Genomic DNA, 23,516 nt, shown 5'->3' on the forward strand with positions numbered 1-23,516 from the left:
CTAAAAAATAAATTAATCAAAATAGGTTTTTAGAATGATCCATATTTGAAACAGGTTTAAATTGAAGTGGAGTAATACTAAAATCAAAGTAACTAGTTAGAAAACTAGTAGTATTTCTAGATTTATCCATCACTGGCTTAAACTATAATAACAAATACATCAGACATAAAAGGGCAAAAATGAAATGTTACTAAATATGAAAAACATGAGAACAAACAAAAAAAAAAAACCTTTAATTTTACTGAGGGTTTGATCCTGAATAGAAAAAATACAGTATCATTCAAAGTTTTTAAACTTGAATTTTTCTTGGGATGTCCTCCACATACTAATTTCAAGCATGCAATTGAATGTATTTAATTGTATTTGCTTCCCAATAAGCAGTCATTGGGTATGTATAGCCATTCTAAATCTTCTACATTTGTGTATGGAGGGACTTGGGAAGAGTGGTGAAGAGAGAAGAGAATTCTCCTAGTGCCAGTTAACTATAGAAAGTTAACTGTAGAAATCATTTCTTCTGGCTCTTCCTTCTAGATATCTACTACAAAGTCTAAAGATTTATCAATGTTTTTGCAAATGAACTAAATAAAGTGTATACATTCTGAAGATTTCTCTGTTACTGCTCCAATTTTTCCAAGTCTGTCATGACCGTGAGAATAAACGGTTCTAGTGAAATGTATGTGGTCCTTCCTAATTTGTCTTTGAATTGATGTCTCCTTAGTTATCTCCCACATTCTTTCTTCAAGTATCTATATCTAAACTGAAGTGTTCAATTAAAACCACTCAGGGGATGATTCTCTGCCTAGGTAAAATGGTTTGATAATAATTTTATCTATATTGTAAAAAAACATAATTTTGCTTTGATAAGTTGTAACAGAAGTGTGATGTTAGGACCAGAAGGTAATATGCAAAACGAAATCAATCTTATTAGTCTAATGTTAGATTTTGTGATTTAATTCAAGAGAGACTCTCAAAGAAGAAAAAGCACTCCGACTACTTGAATGTCAATTAGATACAACCAATCATCCCACAACCCCAAAATACTTCTCCATCAGCTTTTCCATGTTAGTAAAGTGCATTTTCATTCACCCATTTACTCAAACTGAACAGCAAGGAGTCTCTTATTTCTAACCCAATCCAACCACACTTCTTTCCAGTTCTAAGTCCAAAATAGATTATGAAATAGCTACATTATTTTCATCTGAATATCATACTCCCCAGGAAGAAAGTGAGAGCCTCTTAACTCTTTTCAAAATGTAAAATAAATAACAGTATGCCCCTTTTAAGAGCTATAATTGCTTCCTCTTGTAATTAGAATTAAAAGCAAACTAATGCTGTGACCTATGAAAAGTATTCTATGATCCTGCCCAGGGCTCCTCTCTGAACTTATCTCCAGTCACTCCTTCTTTTATTATTCTTTCGACTGTGTTCTGTTTCATGCCCATGACTGGTTTATTCCTGCCTAAGAACACTTACACAATGCCTACCTCAATAAATGCTTTGTAGAATCTAGTATTAGAAACCCAGGAATCATTCCTAAAGATTTCCAAATTGTTTGGTTAGAGCTCTACCATTCTGTATTACTGTAGAAATATAAGCACAGCCTTTGGATAAACCCTTATAAAGGGGCACTCAAATTTCTTCATAATGAAAACACTGCTGCAAGCAGAATTTGAAACCTAAGGATTATACATGCTTAACTTAAAATCAAGTGTAATTATTTAAGTGAGGAAGCAAATAGATATTTAAAACTGAGCTGGGAAAATAGCACTGGAGAATCTGTGACTAATATTAATCACACTATTCTTTAAAAGTATTATTGAAGTTTGTCTTCTTATAAATATTCTGTATTATTTGCTAATAAGGACAAACATAAATTTAAAATATGGCAATACACCTATGATTTAAAACACAATGATCTAAAATTACCTAGGGTTTTTATTTTGCTTTTCAAGTATCTGAAATCTGAGAAATATTAATAATCTAACCTGTCAAAGAATATGAAGTGTATAAAATGGGAAATCATTCTATATATTTGTTTATTTTGTCCAATGTGGATAAAGAATGAGACCATAGTATTATTTTATCAGCTATTCATATTACTTTAAGGGTTTGATTCAGCTATATAAAAACAACAATTCGGGCAGAAAATTGGCAAATGGTCCTGAAACTCATATTTTCTCCAGTAAATTATCTTATAATCATTTGCAAAGATGGAACGTTTCTGCAAATACATGGATCTGCACACAGTAAAATTCAGAATAATATAAACATGCACATCATTCAGGATTTATGTGACAACTAAGCATAAAATAAATGAAGAAAAATGGTGAAAAATAATTACCAAATAATAAATTATAAACTTAAGTGGTATAAGTATCAAATATTCTAAGACTTTAAAGATAATTATGAAAATAACATGGATTACTCTGTGTGTGTGTGTGTGTGTGTGTGTGTGTGTGTGTGTATTTTTATAATTTACTTTCTTTTTCTTTTTATCAGGTCAGCTTTAGACTGAATCTTCATGGAATAACTTAAATACTGTTTATTATGGTATTAGTCAACTATTGTCACTGTGACCAAAATACTTGACAAGAGCAACTTAGACAAATAGAAGTGTATTTTGGTTCATAGTACCAGAGGTTCAGTCTGCGTTTAGGTGACCACATAGCTCTAGGCCTAACGTTAGGCAGAACATCATGGTGGAAAGGTATGGCAAACGGAAAGCCACTCAGGACTTGGCAACCAGGAAGCAGAGAAAGAGAGCTCCACTCACCAGGGACAAAATATATACACACCAGTGACCTACCTCCTCCAGCCCAGCCTACCTGCCTGTAGTTACCATCCAGTTAATCCATATCAGTGGATTAATACACCAATTAGTTTGGAACTCTCATAATCTAATCATTTCACCTCTGAACATTCTTGCATTGTTTCACACATGAGCTTCTGGAGGATGCTATATATTCTAACCATAACAATTATTACATATAATAAAAGTTCATATTAAAATCATGTTTTTCCAGCTTTTGCATTAATTATGCTCAATATACCCCTTAGTAATTAATCTCTACGACTGAAGACCTCAACAACTTTGCTCTGGAAATCATTAGCATCCTTGGAAGAAGACACCATTACAATCATGGAATCTGTTCAGGAAGGAGATAAAATCTCTGAAACATTTTAAGTTATCAGATGGTACCATGACATTCAGAACTATACACTGGAGAGTTTTCTTGGGTAGCAACACTTCCTCTGATTAATGTCTATCCCTGTAGATTTGAAGTCAGTTTTCTTAGATAGGAAAGAACCAGATGGGTTTTGAAAAGAGTAAAATATGCCTTTCTTTAGGGTGGTGGACTTCATAGAGAATAGCTGTAAGTTTAGCTTAAAGGAAGATAAAGGGTTTCTAGCAAACAGCAAGTGTTAAACTCATATAAATCTTACACTTGAAACATTATGAACTGAGAAATTAAGGAAGCTCTATAAACTTTAACTACGTTTCTCCAGGTTTCATGAGTTCAGCATTCTTGTTTTCATTGGTGGATAATGACAAGCATTGTTTTATAGTTATCTGCCAGGGATCTTTCTGATATGCCTGATCTTCTGAAGAAAAGCATAAATGTTTCATATGCATCTTTTAGTCTAGATGGCAGAGTAGAGAGGAGCCATGTTGAATATGTTAGACATAAATGAAAGATACACAATTATATTTGAAATCATAATTAACATTCATAAATATTCATTTTATCATGTTTTTGCCAATGGCATATGCCCTGTAGCTGAGCTATTGGATTGTTCTTTGATAAAAGAAATCCCGATTTATTCCTTTCGGTTTTCCTTATGATATTGAAACTCTATATTCCATTATTTTATGTTGCATATTGTAAAACACATTGAATGATTCAATGAATAAACACTTAAATAATCACTTTTTGTCATAGTTCATCCTTTTTCTATTTTATCTCTCAACTTTTTAAACTCAGTTTTCCCCTGATTTCTGAAATGATCCCTCAAATTCATCACTTTCACCATGTCTGAACCCCAATTTTCCTCACCAGTTCTGATGCAACAGCCATCTTAGCCTTAATATTTTCTAAAATAAAAGCATCGTCATGCTGTTCTCTATATAAAAATGTTTGGTAATTTACTATTTTTTCTTCAGGTAATTTCTAAACATCCCCAACCTAGCATATAAGCCCCTTTTCATTAATTTTTAATCAGTCCTTCACATGACTTCTATGTTCCAATCACACTGAATAGCTTCAATCCTGCCCAAACACTATATTATGAAGTACAGCATAGTGCAGTAGCTAAGATCTCAAGCACTGAAGCCAGATCGTATGATGTCACACATACATTTGCTTATAGCAGTAGCTGGCACAAGATTGACTATTGTAATATGATTACTAGTTCTTTTACCATCATTCTTATCTGCCAGAGTCTACTTGACCTGTCTTCTTCTTGCACCAGGGCATGCCTGCTGGTCTCTGAAACATTTAACTTAAATGTAACCCCATTTAACATGGTATCTCCAACCTTCCCAGTTATTATCCTATAACAATGATTGTATCTTTATTATAGCATTTTATCACTTGGTAGAATTACGGCCTGCTGACATTCTATCTCTACCATTATGAGAAAGTGAGTTATTGGACTGTGGAGGCCAACTTGTTATTTAAGTAACCTTGGTGCCTAGCATATTGCTTGGTATACAGAGAGTTTTTGATAAATGTTTTTTGAACTAAATTAGGCAAATTATTGCAAAAATGAAATCACATTGTTTAAAATACATTGTATAAAACATCTCTAAAACGTGACTGCATAACATTTTCATGTTTTGCTAGAGTGTACTTAATGTACATACTATTTTTTTCTAATAGAATATCACATACATACAAATTATATTCATATATTTAGTATATCACTCTCCATGAATTTTAAACACTGCACAGGAGTTTTTTCTTAAAATAGCTCCATTAATGTCTATTCTATATTACATTTAAACTTCCATGGATGCAAATAACTTATCTGGTGCACTCCTGGTTATAATTTTCTTGAGAACTGATAGAATTCTGAGTACTTATGACACAGGTTATCAGATTCATAAATAGTTCACTGTCTTCCCTGAGATGAGGTTTTTCTAGCATTCTTCTCAGTTCCCATATCTTTTTATTTTCTTTCTCCCTATGTTACTTTCTTTTTCCTGTATGGTCTACCAGTTTTTTCTTTTTCCTATAGTTACTATTCAGTTATAATAGTCCTTCTAAGAGTTTAATTAAAAATTATTACACTTAGCAGTGTAAATGTAAAGACATTTACACTGAAATGTTTTCTTATTATCATTGTCTACTATTTTGAAACCACGATATAACTTTTATTGAGATATCTATATTATTTTTAAAAGTGTTATGAAATAGAGTCCTGCACAGAAGGGAGATTTCCAAATTATCAGAAAGTAAATTATTAAAAGATTAATATTCTAATCTCAATCAGTAATAAGTTTCAATAGAGCAATTCAAAAATCTTTAGCAATTTTTGTGGTAATATAAGAAACTTCATATAAATAAAATGTTATAATACATATGGAAGACATAGATTAGAATATCAAGAGGATCTTTACATAAAGTCTGTAAAAAATAAAAATAAAATATAAAAAAGGATCTCCCAAGTTAGAATGCCCTCTTATTCACCCCTTCAAAACAAAATTTTAAAAAATGAACAACTTACATATTCCCAGTTTCCTCCCTCAATGAATATTATAGGCATTAGTGAGAAACCTCATGTCTACAGAACTGTGTGGTAAAGGAATTGGGCTTTGGTTAAGAATGTCTGATCTAGGTTGACCTCTCATCATCAGTATCATCAGTACTCATTCCCAAAACAGCTATTAAAACAGCTATTTAGTTTCTGTCATATAGCAAACTTGGTGATAAAACCTGATATAAATTTTTTTCTCACAAAATTTTAATCAGACTTTGACTGACTCCTAAGAAGCTACAGTTTACTATGAGAACATAATCTTGAGTATTATACTTTTCATAGTCAAGGTCACAGAATATTTTGTACTGTCAGTCAGGAAATAACTTCCCTAGAAAAATTGTGGGAAAGACAGAGCATAGGACCAGGAGAATAAAGAAAAACACTGGATAGGGAGGAAGAAGGCCTTAGTCCAGAATCGTTAGCTCCTCTAAGCAATCAAAAGATATTCGATGTAACTCCTTTTCATTGGGACCATGTTTTCTAGTATTAATGGATTTGATTTATGCCGATGAACTGATTAGAAACCATCACTTTATCAATTGTTTAAAAAAATTACTTTTGGAAAAGGGCTTTTCCAAATAATAGTACATTGACATCAAGGTAAAATACTAATAACATTCAGACTTTACTGTGGAAAAATTTTAGAGCATGGAGCCATAGCTATGCCCATGTGTTGCATCTATATAAAACAGCTCTCCCTAGCAGTAAGTAGAGGACACTTGAAATCTCATACAAAAGTGCATAAGGAAATCTTAATGAAAACAAAATCTTTCTAAGCATGTTTTTCTTCATAAACTAAGGATACAGACTTCTATCACAAATAGCTTTTAAAATTCTATCTTAAAAAAAATCACAGGATGTTGATGAAAACTTGAACTAATATATGTGGCTATTAGCATTATTTGTGCAGGCAGTCCTAAACCTAATAAACACAGATTCATAAGATTACACTGCATATGTTTACTGTTAGAGAAATATGGGGGGAGAGAAAGAGAGAGAGAGAGAGATAGAGAGAGAGAGAGAGAGAGAGAGATTGAGAGAGAGAGAGAGAGAGAGAGAGAGAGAGAGAGAGAGAGAGAGAGTATTTCCAAAGATAGGAAGTTGTTAAGAGGTGCAGAGGGTACAAGGAGCAGGTCCACAAATAAAACTCACCAGATTAAATTAGCATGCATTTTAGTATTAAGCTTTGTGAAGTCAGACATCCATTTTAATAATTGCTTTTAATGATTATCAAGAATGAATTATTAATTAACTCTAGACTAAAAATATCAGTCCACACTTTTTAAATAACATTCCATTGAATGAATATATGTGTGTCTATATATATATATATATGAAAAGGCTAAAACCTTTCACATCATTAGTACTGCTGTAAAGTCTTGGTATTTGATCTTGTTATAATTAATGCTCAGTTTGTTAAAACATTTCCACATCACAAATTACAATATTCAGGTTCATGGATGGATATAATGTACACAGAGAAAATATTACCAATGAATTATTTTGCAGTGAGCCGGATAATAGAATTTTATGTGTACCTATGTATGGTTTTGTGTGGAAATGTATGCAAATGTCAAAGGGAAATAAGGTTTTATTTTCAATGTCTTTTCAGAAGACTAATTGTGAGTCTAGACCTTTGTTAAGATGTTCTGAGTTAGCAGTATGCAATCCCCTTAGCTTCTAGAGAAAATAAGATTTTCAAATTACCAGAAATTACTTTTTCTCTGGTTTTAATGAAAAATAAAATTGTCATCACGTTAGAACATGTTGAATAACAGGACAATATATTTTAAGGTTAATATATTATGGAAATTGATCCCACAAAGTTATTTGAATCCACTTAGAAATAAAGCATGCATATTATTTTCTACAATTTTCCTATTATAAGTTTACTTCCTTGTGAGTAAAACAATTTATATGTATGTTAATTCTCCAAGCTTTTTGGTTTTCCTGATAATCTTCATAAGGTGGAGGGAAAACTAGATCCACTTTATTTACGGACCAACAGCATAGAAAATATTTCCTGATTAAATGTTTTTTAATGATGAATTCAAATAAATGACCCTATTTGTGGTTACACTGTGAAATACATCTACAGAATGTGAAATTCTTAGTGGTTTCCTATTGATATACTTTAAGTGTGAAGGGACCATGGGAAGGATTCATTCAGGGCAGGAAAGAGAGAATGGATTTTCCTGTTATTGTAGCTGGAGTGCCAAGGGAAGTTAAACCTCTGTATTTCCACAGGGCAGAGTCTGCATCTTCTCTTGCCTCTCAGAATCCAACTCTTAGCAGTGGGAGGATCCTGGAGAAGATCTGAAAATTGTATAGGTAATAATGCACCAATGACCTCTGGAATGTGTCGCACATATGGTTACTTGCATTTCCCAGAACTTGTGTTGAAGTCAACAGCTTCTTTCAATTTCAGGAAATTTCTTACATTAAAAAAAAAAAAAATGTTGGGTAAGATGCCAATACAAACTTCTTCTCTGTAATTCATCACCATCAAAAATTGTATAAATATAGAAAGTAAAAAAGATTAGCAGAATCACACTCCCTAAAGATTTTCACTATTTGTACATACTTACACAAGTTGTTTCCCAAAAGTTCTAAATTCTCTACAGCTAGCAATTTTCACTAACGGTATATTGAAGGAAATTTTCCTTTTCAGTAAAAGTAGAAAAACTAGGTAATTCTTTCATATAACTATAATATTTAAATGAGCAAATGTACCTTTATTATGTGTGTTCATATATACATATATATACATATAAATATATAGAGAGATGGAGATGAGATTTTTGATTGTTTCCAATTTTTCATTATCATCAAAAATGAAAATTTCCTCATAACTGTATTTTCTCCCGGTGAGTTAAGTTTTTTTGTGGTGTAAGTACTCAAAGGTGAAGTAACTGAGTCAAAGAATGTTTTCTAAAAAATAGATAATGATACTCTGCCTACTAAAAAATCGAGTATAATTACAACTCTTGGTATTTACGAATAGGCATCCAAATCTTCACTTTGATTCTCCAAAAGAGACATTAAGACTTTAACAATATATCAAATTAATGTGTTCAAAATAATTCCATGCTTTATATAAATGTTCTCATTTTGCTAATTATGTCTATTTACAATGAAGAATAGAGACTACATAGGATATTTTGATAAAAAACTCTAATCTCTTTTTGCTGAATTAATAAAACTGTCTTCAATAATCTGACTAAAGCATTGAGATCCGTATTTATTTTTCATCTTTGTTCAACTTTATTCTTTTTCTTATCTACTCTTGATCACTGCCTACACTTCTTATTTCTAGAGTTATATGTTTGTTGGGTCTTTATAATTAAGTCCTGATGTTTGTTTTATAATTGCCTAAAGTTAGGTTTCCAAATAATGAATTCAAAATGACTGTGAGGATGGTATTTGTACTGAGAAGCTAGGAGACATTTAGGATCGGTCATATGTCATCTTGTCATCTGTACTTCAGATCCTTGTATCTGTATAGTTCCTTTATGGACCAGTACTATTCTCAACAGTAAAGGGATATCAGAGAATAGGTGGAGTCCTTTCCTTTTATGAATGGAAACTGGACCTTTTAGGACTTTTATTGTCTTATACTGCCAGAGAGTAACAGTTTCTTCCTCAGCAGGTCAGCAATCCTCCACTCTCTAGATGAGGCATTTGTTTTTCATTGGAAGTTAAGAAGTTCAGATATTTCTCAGGAATCTCAGGATTGTGTTTGGATAAACATATAGATCATTTATTTTACTGTACAAAAATATTTCTGTTAACCCCAAATATATCAAATTGCCAAAATAATGCTTTGCACAAAAGTTTTCCAGAAACCAAACAGTATGTGCATTGCATTTCCTACAAAATTCCCACTCCATGGTGTGCACTGTCATGCATAAAATACAAATGCAAACAAAATACAAATTAAATGCTTAAAATGTAAAGAAGATGCAGGTCACATTTTTTAAATCCAAAGCAGACATATCTGCATTTCTTTGGTTGTTGATTATTAATATTTCATTGATTTTCAGGCTACTGCAACTTCCCCCTGAGATATCATTAATAAAATACCATCCAAATCAGCAAGATTATAGTCAAAATAGCCAAACTACAGAGCCCATTTAATTACCTAGAAATGTTAAGAGTGCAGAGCACTTGCTTTAAAGAACTGAATAATCCAATACTTTGATGGTTACAAAGGGTCTTTAAATTTCTCTGTTTTGTTGATAATTTTAATTATTTCTCATACTTTTCTCACTTAAATACATCCTTTATTTGCCCTTTTGGAATAATAATGAGGAAATTTTGAGGAAGAAAGAAGTACATAAATACTTCTGAAATAAATTTAAGAATGGACAAATATGCAAGTACTTAACATTTATGTTAGCCTTTTCCTCCCTCCTCACTTTCCCTAGTGACATAAAATTTTTGATCAAGTATTTGAAAATTAATACCATTAAATTTTGGAAAGATATTCAAATTTCCTGAAAAGTTCAAATCTCCTATTCACTCTCAGGATACCGATCTTGCTGATTCTGAGCAATTTCTTGCATACATGAATGGGTATTTTAGATTTAGGTGTCAAAGCAATTCTTAATTTTGTTCTGACTCTGTCTTACATATGATCATGCAGCTGGTTATACCATATTCACTGAAAGAACAGCAGTCAGAGGAAGTAAATTAAGCACACTTTCCTAATTTTTAGATGGATATGCATAGGGAGCTTTATTTGGAAATGTTATTAGATTACACAAAGGAATTAAATTGCATTCTTTTTAGTTGATAGGTACTTTTCCCTCTTAAATATGTTGTTTTCTGGATAAATATTAGAAACAGTATGTTCACTGAAGAAAATAATCACCAAAGTGTGCATATATGGTGAATGCATTTATGTGAGGTTCAGAACAGATGGAATGTGTCTGTTGATAAGAATTAAGTAGTGGATCTACTATATTTTGTATCCACTAGGTATTGACCAGGAAGAGGCCTGAGGGAGTTTTTTGGAGGTGACATAAATACTTTGCATCTTTGCAAATATACACATATATAAAATCTTAAGCCTTATACTGAAGATTGGTTTGCTTTCTGCTATTTAAGTTAAATCCAATTTTAAGAATTTTTTTCTTATGGTGCCAAGAATAAATATTTTAAGACATTAAGTGACAAACAGATTAGATGAAAATTAAATTTCAATAAATTTTTGTATACATTCCTTTTTGATTTTTATTTTTCCCATTCAAATCATACTTATTTCTTATCTTTACTACTGACCAGTCTACTGATGTATCTACAGGAAGGATACGATTAAGAAAGGGTGGGTATTCTTTATCCTTTCCTTCTTCCTACTGAATAGGAACCTGACATTGGCTGAGGCTCAAGTATTATACTGTCCTATGGCAGAGCTTGTGTGCTGAGAACACTGAGGGACAAGGAGATAGCACTGTGGAATGATGCACTCACCAAGATATATCAACTTAGAATAACCACCCTCAGATTTTGGGGGATTTTATTTTTTTGAGAGAGAGAGAGAGAGAGAGAGAGAGAGAGAGAGAGTTTTGTCTTATTCAAGCCACAATTTATTGCTTTTGTGTTATGAAGAGCAAAGCCTAATATAAATTGATATACTTAATCATCAATATATTGCTTTTCCTATCAACTCTCTTACTTTATTACATCACCTAAGCATACCACTGGCGTTTTTTTAAGAATAGATCTGATTATTTGCCTTCCCCCATTAAAAATTCCTTCTTCCTCTTCCAGGAACATTGTTATTTTTTACAGGCATAAAACTATAGCTATTACTAAACAACCATGTAATAAAAAAATGTTAAACTTCATTCTGCATTTTTAAGTATAGGAAATAAATAACTTAAGATGCCCACCAAAACACAAATGCTCATTATTTTGAAGTTCTGAAATTAATAGTTAATATTACTTGCATTGTTTTATCAAATTCACCAAATTTATGACAATAAGAATTATCTTTTTGCTAATTAAATAAATGACTTCTTTAAAATCAAATTAAAGTCTCCCAGGATTTCATAAAATCAAAATTTCTTTGATATTTGAAACATAAAGGTAGTTCCCATTTAGTGTTAGGAACAAATCAAAACTTGTCATTCTCATTATAATAATACCTCATTGTTTTGGAGGCTTTTGACAATGAACTGGAGAAAGAAAAATGACATGACAATATAAAACTTAGAGATATTTTTGTCATTAGTCATTAGTTATGGATGGTATGCTGATATCATATAAAATACAACAGTATTAATGTAATAGTAATTACATATGCTAATAATGGTAATTAACATCACTAATAAAATGTATTGAATTCAGCATGTTGATGGAGTTTATTAAAATGTACAAAAATAAATTACATTGTTTCTAATTTCTGATGAAAGTTCTAATTTTTGAAACCCCATTAGTAATGGATGTGTGTGTTCATGGTTTTTGGTAAGAATATCAAATAAATAAAGAAATAATGAATAATCTAATATATGGCATTGATAATATCAGTTATTTGTTTTGAAAAAATTCATATCCTTGCCTTATACAAAAATAACAACAGAAAATTTGTTTATTACTAAAATCATGCCTTACATGATAAATGTTATTCTTAAGTAGAATTAAAATTGCAAATTCATTGAGTAGTAGTAGTAGTAGTAGAACACATGGAGAAGTGGGTATGATTCATAATATTTGATTTTAGTTTTTTATTAATATCACAACCGAGAGAGCTATACATGAATTATTTTCACCAGGCATAAAAGTATTTCAGTCAACTAAATTATTCTAAAGTAATTTTCTAGAAACTGTTAGTCAGTATGCTTTCTGAATGCCTTGATATTTAAATTTTGAATAACAATTTGTTTCTTCACTTCTCTTCTTAAACATCAAATATTTCCACTGTATATTCATTTTGTAAGTGGTTAATTTTAAAGTTATACAATTAAAATTTATAAGAGTTGAAGACATAATAAAAAGTATTATTAAAAGATATTATAGGATTATGACAAGTTAATAATTTTTGATTGAGGAAAGTCAATTGACACAAATAACAACCAGAAGAAGAACTAGGATTCATTGAGGGTTCAAGAGAGACCCGTTTAAGTACCTAAACTTCTGTTGACCTACATGTGCCGACTAGCCTTCTATGAGAAAAGAAATAATATATGAAAGAACACCTAAGGAAAAAAGATATCAAGTTGTGGTTAGCAAACACTGGGTTTGAAATCTTAATCCAAATTATTTGGTTCGAGTCTGCACTCTTACTACAGACAAAAATAACAACTAACATCTCACATTTCTAAATGAAAAAAAACAACATAAAACAGATGAATTTAAACAAAGAAAAAAGTTCACCACATAAGGTCTATGACAGATGAGAGACAATCTCAAGGAATTCCTACAATTCAATAATTTTAAAAAGATGAACAATATCATGTAGAACAAGAGGCAAAATACATGAACCATCACCTTACAATAGCAAAATATATGAATGATAACCTTACAATAAAAGGAATGCAAATAAATGAAAATAACCAAATAAAATGATATTTAACTTCACTGATAATCAAATATAAATTTAAACAAAGATGTGCTGTTTTTAAAATCTATTCTATTAGCAAATATTCATATGATTGTCATTGCCATTTTGGCCAGGGTGTGGCAACACAGGCACTCTCATGCACTATATCAGGAGGACACATTTACAAAACGTTTTGAATGGCAAAATGCAATATTTATCCAAGTTTAAGCCGTGCATGACCCCTTCATGGTGGGATTGCCTTCAAGAATTGATGTAATTAAATACAAGAAAAAAGGTGGTTGATAATTGAATTGGGCAGTAGTCATACTTGCAAAAGAGAAAAATTATAAACTAGTTAAATATACATCTGTAAGGGTTTTGAAACATATTAGAGAATATTTGCACAATGGAATATAATCTGCCAATATAGAAGGGGAGCATACAGGCTTACAAGTACTAGTGCATAAAGATGTCATGGTATATTATTAAGACAAATTTATGCTACACAGCACTCCATATTGGATGGCTCTATTTCTTGGTTATAAGTTTACTTTTGAAAGCCAAGATACCTGGCTTATCACTGAGTTGCTCAGAGTTGGGTAGGATGGTAGGACAGGGAGATGAGAGTGGGAAGAAAGATTACAAGGAAGAATTGTGCTTCAACTCATATGTGACTATTTTGTTGTGCTTTTATACATAAATACATTAGTTATATACATTACACAGACAGTAGAAATCTTTTCACTAAAAATGGCAACTAAAACCCTTGCTTTCCCTAGTATACCTTCTGGAAGCAAGGTCTGATTCTGAAGGAGATCCTCACCAGAAGCTCACATTTCCGGATCACAGACTTCATTCTTTTACCCAAGACAATGTGTGTTCTCCTCTCTTTAAGAATGTTTCTGTTTGATCTCCTATGTTCTTGGATAGGTAGAATTAATATTATCAAAATGGCCATACTACCAAAAGCACTATTCAGATTTCACGCAATTCATATTAAGGCTCCAAATACATCCTTCATAGAAACAAAAAAAAGCAGTCATGAAATTCATTTGAAAAAACAGGAGGCCCAAAATTGCCAAAGCAATCCTCAGCAAGAAAAATGAAGCAGAAGGCATCACAATACCAGACCTTAAATTATACTACATAGCTATAGTAACAAAAACAGCATAGTGTTGGCACCAAAACAGACATGAAGACCAATGGTACAAAGTAGAAGACATAGAGACAAACCCACATAAATACAGTTATCTCACACTAAACAAAGGCACTGTAAACATTCATTGGAGAAAAAATATCCGATCCAAAAAATGGTGCTGGGAAAACTGGAAATTCATATGAAATAAAATGAAATAAGACCCCTATTTCTCACCCTGCACAAAACTCTACTAAAATGGATCAGGGACCTAGGGATTAAACCAGAGACTTTGTGCCTACTAGAAGAAAAAGTAAGCTCAAATCTCCATCATGTTGGCTTGGGAACTGACTTCCTAACAGGACTCCTAAAGTACAAGAAGTAAAATCAAGAAACAATAAATGGGATTTTATCAAACTGAAATGCTTCTTCATAGCACATGAAACAATCAAGAATGTGAAGAGAGAGTCTACAGAATGGGAGAATATCTTTGCCACATGCAACTCAGACAATGCATTAATCTCCCAGTTATATAAAGAACTCAAAAAAACTTAACACCAAAAACCAGATAACCCAGTCAATAAATTGGTAAAGGAACTAAACAGATACTTCACAGAAGAAGAAATACAAATTGTCAATAATATATGAAAAAATACTTAATGTCACAAGCAATTAGAGAAATGAAAATTAAAACTACTACTCCTGAGATTTAATCTCACTCCAGTCAGAATGGCAATTATCAAGAATACAAGCAACAATAAGTGTCGGTGAGGATGTGGGGGAAAATGTACACTCATTCATTGCTGGCGGGACTATAAATTGATGCAACCACTCTGAAAAGCAGTACGGAGATTCTCAGAAAACTTGGAATGAAACCACCGTTTGGCCCAGTTATCCCACTCCTAGTTTTATACCTAAAGGACTTAAAAGTCAGCCTGCTACAGTAATGCAGCCACATCAATGTTTAGTAGCTCAATTCACAATAGCTAAACTATGGAACTAACCTAGGTGCCTTTCAACAGATGAATGGATAAAGAAAATGTGGTATATATACTCAATGGAATATTACTCAGCCTTAAAGAAGAATGAAATTATGGCATTTTCCTGAAAACGGAAGGAACTGGAGACTATCATGTTAAGTGAAATAGGCCAATCCCAAAAATCAAAGATAGAAGGTTCTCTCTGATATGTGGATACTGGTTAATAGTAGGTGGTGGGGACAGGGAGTGGAGGTTTACCAGATTAGACAAGGGGAATGGAGGAAGGGACAGAGGATGGTAATGGGAAAGACAGTTGAGTGAACTGGACCTAACTTCCCTATGTTTATATATGAATACATGAGCATTAAGTGTAACTACACATCATGTACAACCACAAGATTGGAAGTTATACTCCATGATGTATGATATGTCAAAACACATTCTACTGTCATGTACAAGTAAAATGAACAAAAAAAAATGTTCCTTTTCAATTCTCCCTATTAAATATTCTTAATAATGGGTATTGCTCAAAATGCTACTAGCACTTTGGAACTTTCTTATTCTCTTACATTTTTCCACTTTAAAAAAATCTATTAGAGAGCTTATAATATATGCATTACATCAAGGGACATATGTCTTCTCTGACAGCCTTATTCTGTTCAGTGGGAGTGTCTACTATATCTTTTTGTCCTCCCACCGTGTCTAACTCCAAAGTCTTTGCACATATGACCAATAAATGTTCCCCAATTGCTTAATCAATTTTATAGAGATAGCTCAATTGGTAATTTAAATGACATGATAATTAATGTTTATCAATTATTGAACTATGATTTATCTATAATGAAGTTTGCTCTCATTTCTTTGAAAAATGAATATTAAAATTATTCACATGAAAACAGGAGGCACAGCAATGCTCCTAATACTTAAGCAATTTTTAGATAAATGATGCCCTAGAGAAATGAATTCAGAGCTAAATCAGCAGCACTACCATCTTATTAAAAGTATATCATAACTAAAATCCTGGTCAAGCTCATGAGGTTAAGAATCTGAATTTCCCAAAACTTCAAGTGAAGCCATATGGATCCAGGTCAGGGCTTTTCTTTGCTGCATTCAGGTACCAGTTCTGATAACCAAAGAGATGGCAGAAGACATTGAATCAACATCAAGTCAAACTTTACACAATTTATCATCACTTCTCTCAAAACCATCTCAAGTTGGGTTTTAACAACTACTGACCACACCTTTCCCCCCCTTCCCCACTAAGAAAAATATTAACCATTAAAACGTTGGAAGACTGAGATGCAATTTCATTGCCTCTTATACACACTATAGGAAACCTTAGTAGTGATAATTAAGTCTACTTATATAATTCTACTTATGTGGGCTTCACTCCCTGGTGATCTCACTAATTCAAATTTTATATAGTAAAGTGAGGAAATGAGTTCTAATTTGGAACTGAAATGTCTCCTTATTCAGTACTTTCTACCTTTTGATCCTGCATCTGGCTTCTTAATGAAATACAAGTCTAACTGCCCTTGTGTGTTAGGGTCCTGCCCCCTGTCCCAGTCTCCTTTCACACGCTTACTATTGAGGACCTACATCCTGGATACCCCACCCACTCTTCCTTTCCAGCTCTTCTGCTCTCCCATTTCCCTATGATGACTAATTCTCAGGACCTTTGAGCAGTGTTATTTTCCCTACCTACCAATTTTCATCATCATCTTCCTATTATTAATAATGAAATAGCAAAACCGGCAAATCCAGGTGTTTGGCCATTCCTAAAGACATGACCCTGAAAGTGCATGCTCAGAATCTATTTCTTACCACGTTTTTGTTCTGTCATAATATTTCAATTTCCCAGATTTTATCCTTTTGTCTAATCTAGGTTTCTGAACCCTAAGTTCAGATGATACACACAGTTACTTCTTCCAAAGAGAACACTCTACTTCAGAAGAATCCCCAAATATTGAATAAAGTCACCTAACCAAACTTCTCTAAATGTATTCATTTCCAACTGGCCTCATCTTGCAGCACTTCTTATCCCTTTTCCGGTGATACCTGCTTGTCCAGAGCATGAAGTGTGACCATGCCGTCTCCATATTTCATCTGAGATAACAACCCCTCTTCATCCATCCAATTACATTTTTTATAATCAATGACTAATATCGACACATATCAAAGTGAGGATTGGAATTTTATTATTGTATTAAGTTGACAAAATTAACCATAATACATTATCTCACCATTTTCTGCCAAGTAGAGCAAATTCTGAACAGTATAAATAAAACTATAATAAAATTATAGTTGTAACACTAGTCCTATCCTTTGGGTATAGGCCTAAGAGTGGGATAGCTGGGTCAAATGGTGGTTCCATTCCAAGTTTTCTAAGGAATCTCCAAATTGCCTTCCAGAGTGGTTGCCTACCAACAAAGTACAAGTGTACCTTTTCCCCACATCCTCGCCAACACCTATTATTGCTTGTTCTTGAAAATAGACATTCAAATTGGGATGACGTGAAATCTTAGGGTAATTTTGATTTGCATTTCTCTTATTACTAGAGCTGTTGAACATTTTTTCATATATCTGTTGATTGCTTGTAGAGCTTCTATTGTGAAGTGTCTGTTCATTTCCTTAGCCCATTTATTGACTGGGTTATTTGTATTCTTGGTGTTCTTTATAAATTCTGGAGATTAGTGCTCCATCTGAAGTGCTTGTGGCAAAGATTTTCTCCTACTCTGTAGGCTCTCTCTTCATATTGTTGATTGCTTCCTTTCTGAGAAAAAGCTTTTTAGTTTGAATCTATCCCATTTATTGATTCCTGCTTTTATTTCTTGTGCTTTGGGAGTCATGTTAAGGAAGTCTGGTCCTAAGCTGACATGATGAAGACTTGGGCCTACTTTTTCTTCCATTTGGTGAAGGGTCTCTGGTCTAATTCCTAGATCATTGATCCATTTTGAGTTGAGTTTTGTACAGGGTGAGAGATAGGGATTTAATTTCACTTTGCTGCATATGGATTTCCAGTTTTCCCAGAACCATTTGTTGAAGATGCTATCTTTTCTCCATTGTATGTTTTTGGCACCTTTATCTAGTATAAGATAACTGTATTTATGTGGTTTTGTCTCTGTGTCCTCTATTCTGTACCATGGTCTACCTGTCTAATTTGGTGCCAATAATACAGCTACATCAAAGTTTATAGCAACTCAGTTCACAATAGCTAGATTGTGGAGCCAACCTAGATGCCTTTCAATAGATGAATGGTTAAAGAAACTGGTATATATACACAATGGAATATTATTCAGTCATAAGGAAGAATAAAATTATGGCATTTGCAGGTAAATGGATGAAGTTGGAGAATATCATGCTAGGTGAAATCAGGCAATCCCAAAAAAACCAAATGTCAAATGATTTCACTGATAAGTGGAATATGATACATAACAGGGAATGGGGGAGGCAGAATGGAGGAAGGATGGATTGTATAGAGGGAAAGGAGGGGTGGGGTGGGGACGGGGGAAAGGAAAGATAATAGAATGAGACAAACTTCATTACCCTGTGTACATGTATGATTACACAGACTGTGTGACTCTACTTTGTGTACAACCAGAGGAACAAAAGTTGTACTCTATTTGTGTACAATGAATCGAAATTTAAAAATATATAAAAATAAAAATATCCTTAAAATAAATCATAGTACTATTCTATTTTATTTGTTCTAAAGAATAAAAAATATACTTTTGGAAACAAAAATAGATTGACTATATGTTATACAGATAAACTTGGGTAATGAGTTGGATATATACTTCTTAAAATGTTACATTTAAATGTTACATTTATATACCTTTTAAAATTGTTAATCCTTTTAACAATTCTTTTGTCTTTTATATCTTTTTAAAATGGTTAGTATATATGTAACTATTTTCTTGAAGGGATATTAAAAATTAAAACTCTTTCAAAGGTAATGAAGTCTTAAACATCTCTCCAATTTCAATCTGGCCATAATTATCCAAGGAAACCCTACTGCAAATTATAATTTGTTACAACAAATAAAAGAAAAATGAAACTCATGTTTTATACCAGAGAAAGGCCAAAAGGTTAACATTTTCTTGCCTAGGCCTGAAAGAAAGTCAATAAATGAGTCTCTGAAGCCTTCCCCAGGAAAACTGGATCGTTAGTGATAGTAGATAAAAATCTATTCTAAAATTGTACCTATTAAAGAAAACAGAACCAAGAATAATTGAAGACCTGTAGAGAAAATAAACAGCTTCTCTGATATTTTTTAACTCCAAAGTGAGTTTCATTACGTGCCATCAAACTGACTCAGGGAAGCAACATTAAGTCAAGAACAGTTCTCAATGAAATGAGACTTTAGGTTTCTTATTGGTACTATAACATATGAAATTTATCTTTCATTATTTTAAAGAAAATTTAAATTAGAGAGAAATTGTGTGCCACTTGGAAGAATCTAATGATGGAGAGGATTAAATCCTTTCAATAAGTTTCTGTAAGTTGACTATTTCTACAAATCCAAATTACATAAAGTATGGCAGGCAAGCAGGTTAAAGCCTGCTTCTGGTTTTATTACAAAGGGTTATACCTTCATTTTAGATATGTCTTCCTGTCCATTTGCATTTTCTCTTCCATCTGCCTGGGTGTATTTCTCACTGGTATTTGTAAAGTCCCCTGTCTTGATTTTTCAGGGTCTCAATACAAATATCACCTTTTGATCAGAGTTTCTGTACACAACTGCAAACCCCATCCAGTCACTAACTGTCCCCCTCTGACATTTATCTTAGTTCTTATGTCCGTCTTCCCATTAATATGCTCCAGAAGAGCACGTGTTTTTACACATCGGTTTACTACTATACTCTCAGCATCAAGAATAATGTCCAATACATAGAAGACACTAAAAAGATATTTCTTGAAATAAAATTGAATGAGGAAGGAAACCTAGAAAATACTACATGTGTACCCTATGATTCTAACTGGCAACTTAAGAAGTTCAGAGTAAATAAAAAAATAAAACCATACGTACATTGTCTTTTTTAAAGAAGTTAAAAGAAATATAAAAGATATGGGAGTAAAAATTAATCATATAAATAGAAAAAATTTTGTGAAATCTTACAAGTTTGATATGGCATTTTGGGGAATGTTTTGCTGCAAATAAATTTTATTAGAGAATATAAACAAATGAAAGAAGGCCTATAAGATTAAATTAAAATGTCTAAGTAACACATATTCTTCTCTCATTCCCATAGCAGCTACTCATTCAGCCTGTCCCATTAATATTAAGGAATCAGCATGCTGCCAAGCCAAATCATAGGCCCGTCTGACCCTGAGCACTGAAGGCAATTGAACTTTTTGCTCACATAACAATTCTATTCCTAATATTTCCACAGACCTAGGAATCTTCTCATTATTAAAGTTTTCTAAAACACAGATCTGATCAGGACTTTTTTTTCCCCAAGAAATTTTGCTTTATAGTGTCACACAAGGCTACTTTCCAATTTCTTCTTCTGTCACTCCACACCCAGAACACTTTTATCTAGGATACTCTGCCAAGGAAAATGAACCTTTTTATATGTATAAGCACAGAGTAAAGGCTACTGAGCTTTTATAAGGAAGAATAAAATCTCAAGATTAGGGAAAACATGGTAAAAAAACATAAATCCTTCTCTCTGTATATTTACAAAAATGTATGTGCATGTAAGTATAAATATATATATATGTGTGTATACACATTCACAAGTTCAATGGGATAATATTTGTCATTACCGCATACAATCAATTCTTTGTTTTTATTCTACTTCAGTTGATTTATGCAATATAATGCACTAAGTTAATTCCACAAACTGCTAATGATTTGCAAGGCACAATTTGAAAAACAATTCCACTGTTTCCTTTTATGATATTTCAATTGTCTCTTGAATCTAGTCTGACTTTTTATACTTACCATTAAAGAGCTATTTTCAGGAATACAAATGGCCTTCACTTTGCTGCATCCATTGGATTTTTCTTTCCAACCTTATCTTTGATTTCTCAAGTACAATTGTTCAGTCTTCATTTGGCTTTCAAAGCACCACTCCTTGGTTCTCTTAGAACCTACCTCATGAGAAAATTCTTCAATTTCTTTTAGTATTTCTACCTTACTTCCCCACTCTTGGCATGGTCCAAGGCCAGTCTATGGATTTCTTATCTTTTCACTACCTACGTTTTCCCCAAGTCTCGTTGTACACACAGAGCTGACAAACATATTTCTAGACCAGACCTTTCACTTGAACATTAGGTCAACCTCTCCCTGAATAATGTGGTCAGTCAATAGCCATCACAAATTTCACTAGTGCAAAACCCAACTGATTCTCCTCTCCAAACCTGAGCTTCTCTAATCATCTGCATTTTATAACTGATAAATCCATTCTTCCAGGTATAATACAAAAACCTTGACATCAACTATCACTGTTCTCTTCCACATTCCATAGTCCATCTGCAAATCCTTTATCTTCCAAGTATAGCCAAATTTCAACAAATTTCAGAGGAATTTACACTGCAATCATCTTGGTCCAGCAGTCCTCAAGCCTCACTTATTACTATTGCACTAAGTTTCTAATGCGCCTCCTTAATTCTATGCCTACCTCCATCCCCAGGAATCTATTATCCACACAATAGTCAGCATAGTCTTTTAAAGCATTTATAGTGTTGAGAAGATTAGAATCACCATAATATCCCATGTGATCCTTTAAAATGACAATCAGATAATGTTACTTTTTTGAACTTTATATATAGGTCCTTCAGCCAACATTTGAAAATATGAAAAAGACTGCTTAATGTGCTATATAAGGTAAAAAGAGCTATGCATTGAAGCTGCATTTTAGAATTATTTTGGAAAGTTTTTTCAACATGAACCAACATTCCAGTGATATTTACACTTTGCAGTTACAATTTCATCACAATTTTCAATCGTGCTTATTTAGCCTTATTAACAGGGCATACAGAATTCATTTGCTAAGTGAAGTTATTAGATTTACTAAATCTACTAACCTGTGAGAATACCACTTTGGATTGAGCAATAATTTGAATAGTGATCTTTTTTCAACAATATATATTTCATATCCTGTAATTATATTAATATTATAGAGATTATAATATTCAAAATGTACTTGATGTTATACAAACATTATTCACGTTTGAAACTCTTATATTGTGAAAGACATAAGTAATATTACATTAATATGATAAGACAAAATTTTTAAAAAATTATAAATACTTTCAGAGTATATTTTACTAGTCCTACATACAAACATACAAAAATTATTTTAATGAAATGAAAATGGACATAATTTCATAAAAGGATGCCCTTATTTATTTCATGTTAAAGTGTTCTGAAAATGAATTATCCCTAGTTGCTAGAGGTTCACAGTTAGCCAGGTGTGAATATAAATAAATCAGTCAGCATTGCTTTACCTTTATAATAATGAGTAGAAAAGGCTACTTTCATCTGGATCTAAGAACCCACATAATTTTTTAAAAAATACAGAACTAAATTTTCTCTTATAATTTGCAATATCAAAATCAAGAACACAGAATAGACTTTTAAACTTTGATTCATATATCTGAATTAGACCTAGACAGACTTCTCTCTTTGACCCGACTCAATCTCGATAACTGGCAATAATACAAAAGATTTGCCTTAGGTTTTTGGTCCAGTCCATTCCTTAAAAATACCTCTCATCTCTATTTTTTTTTTCTAATAAGCATAATATACTTTAAATGGACAGGTCATATAAACATCTTTAAAGGGTTAGTATGCTAAAAGAATAACATTATGAACTTCATTTCTATTTTCCTTTAAAGTAAAGTATATCTTTACCTTGTTAATGTCATATTTCTAAACTTGTCATAGTACAAATATTTTGGAAAAAAGTTTTTATCTAAAGTAGTATCATCATTTTGATAAGACATCACATAAAGAAATGCCTAATGACTTGATTAAATACATTGTTTCATTGGTATTTCTTTTATATTTAATGTGTGCCTTTAGCTCAAAAGAATTAGGAAGTTTCCTGGAGACTGCTGCCACAAGTCATATTACAGAGGCATAATAGAG

The 23,516-nt window shown here is 32.4% G+C and overlaps 1 protein-coding gene across 5 annotated transcripts in view; it reads right to left on the reverse strand.

The window, feature by feature from the left end:
• Erbb4 (erb-b2 receptor tyrosine kinase 4) overlaps positions 1–23,516 on the reverse strand; it is a 1,062,955-nt gene that overhangs the window by 407,408 nt on the left and 632,031 nt on the right. The window lies entirely within an intron of this gene.

Source organism: Sciurus carolinensis, chromosome 3, assembly GCF_902686445.1.
Source record: "Sciurus carolinensis chromosome 3, mSciCar1.2, whole genome shotgun sequence".
Lineage (NCBI taxonomy): Eukaryota > Metazoa > Chordata > Mammalia > Rodentia > Sciuridae > Sciurus > Sciurus carolinensis.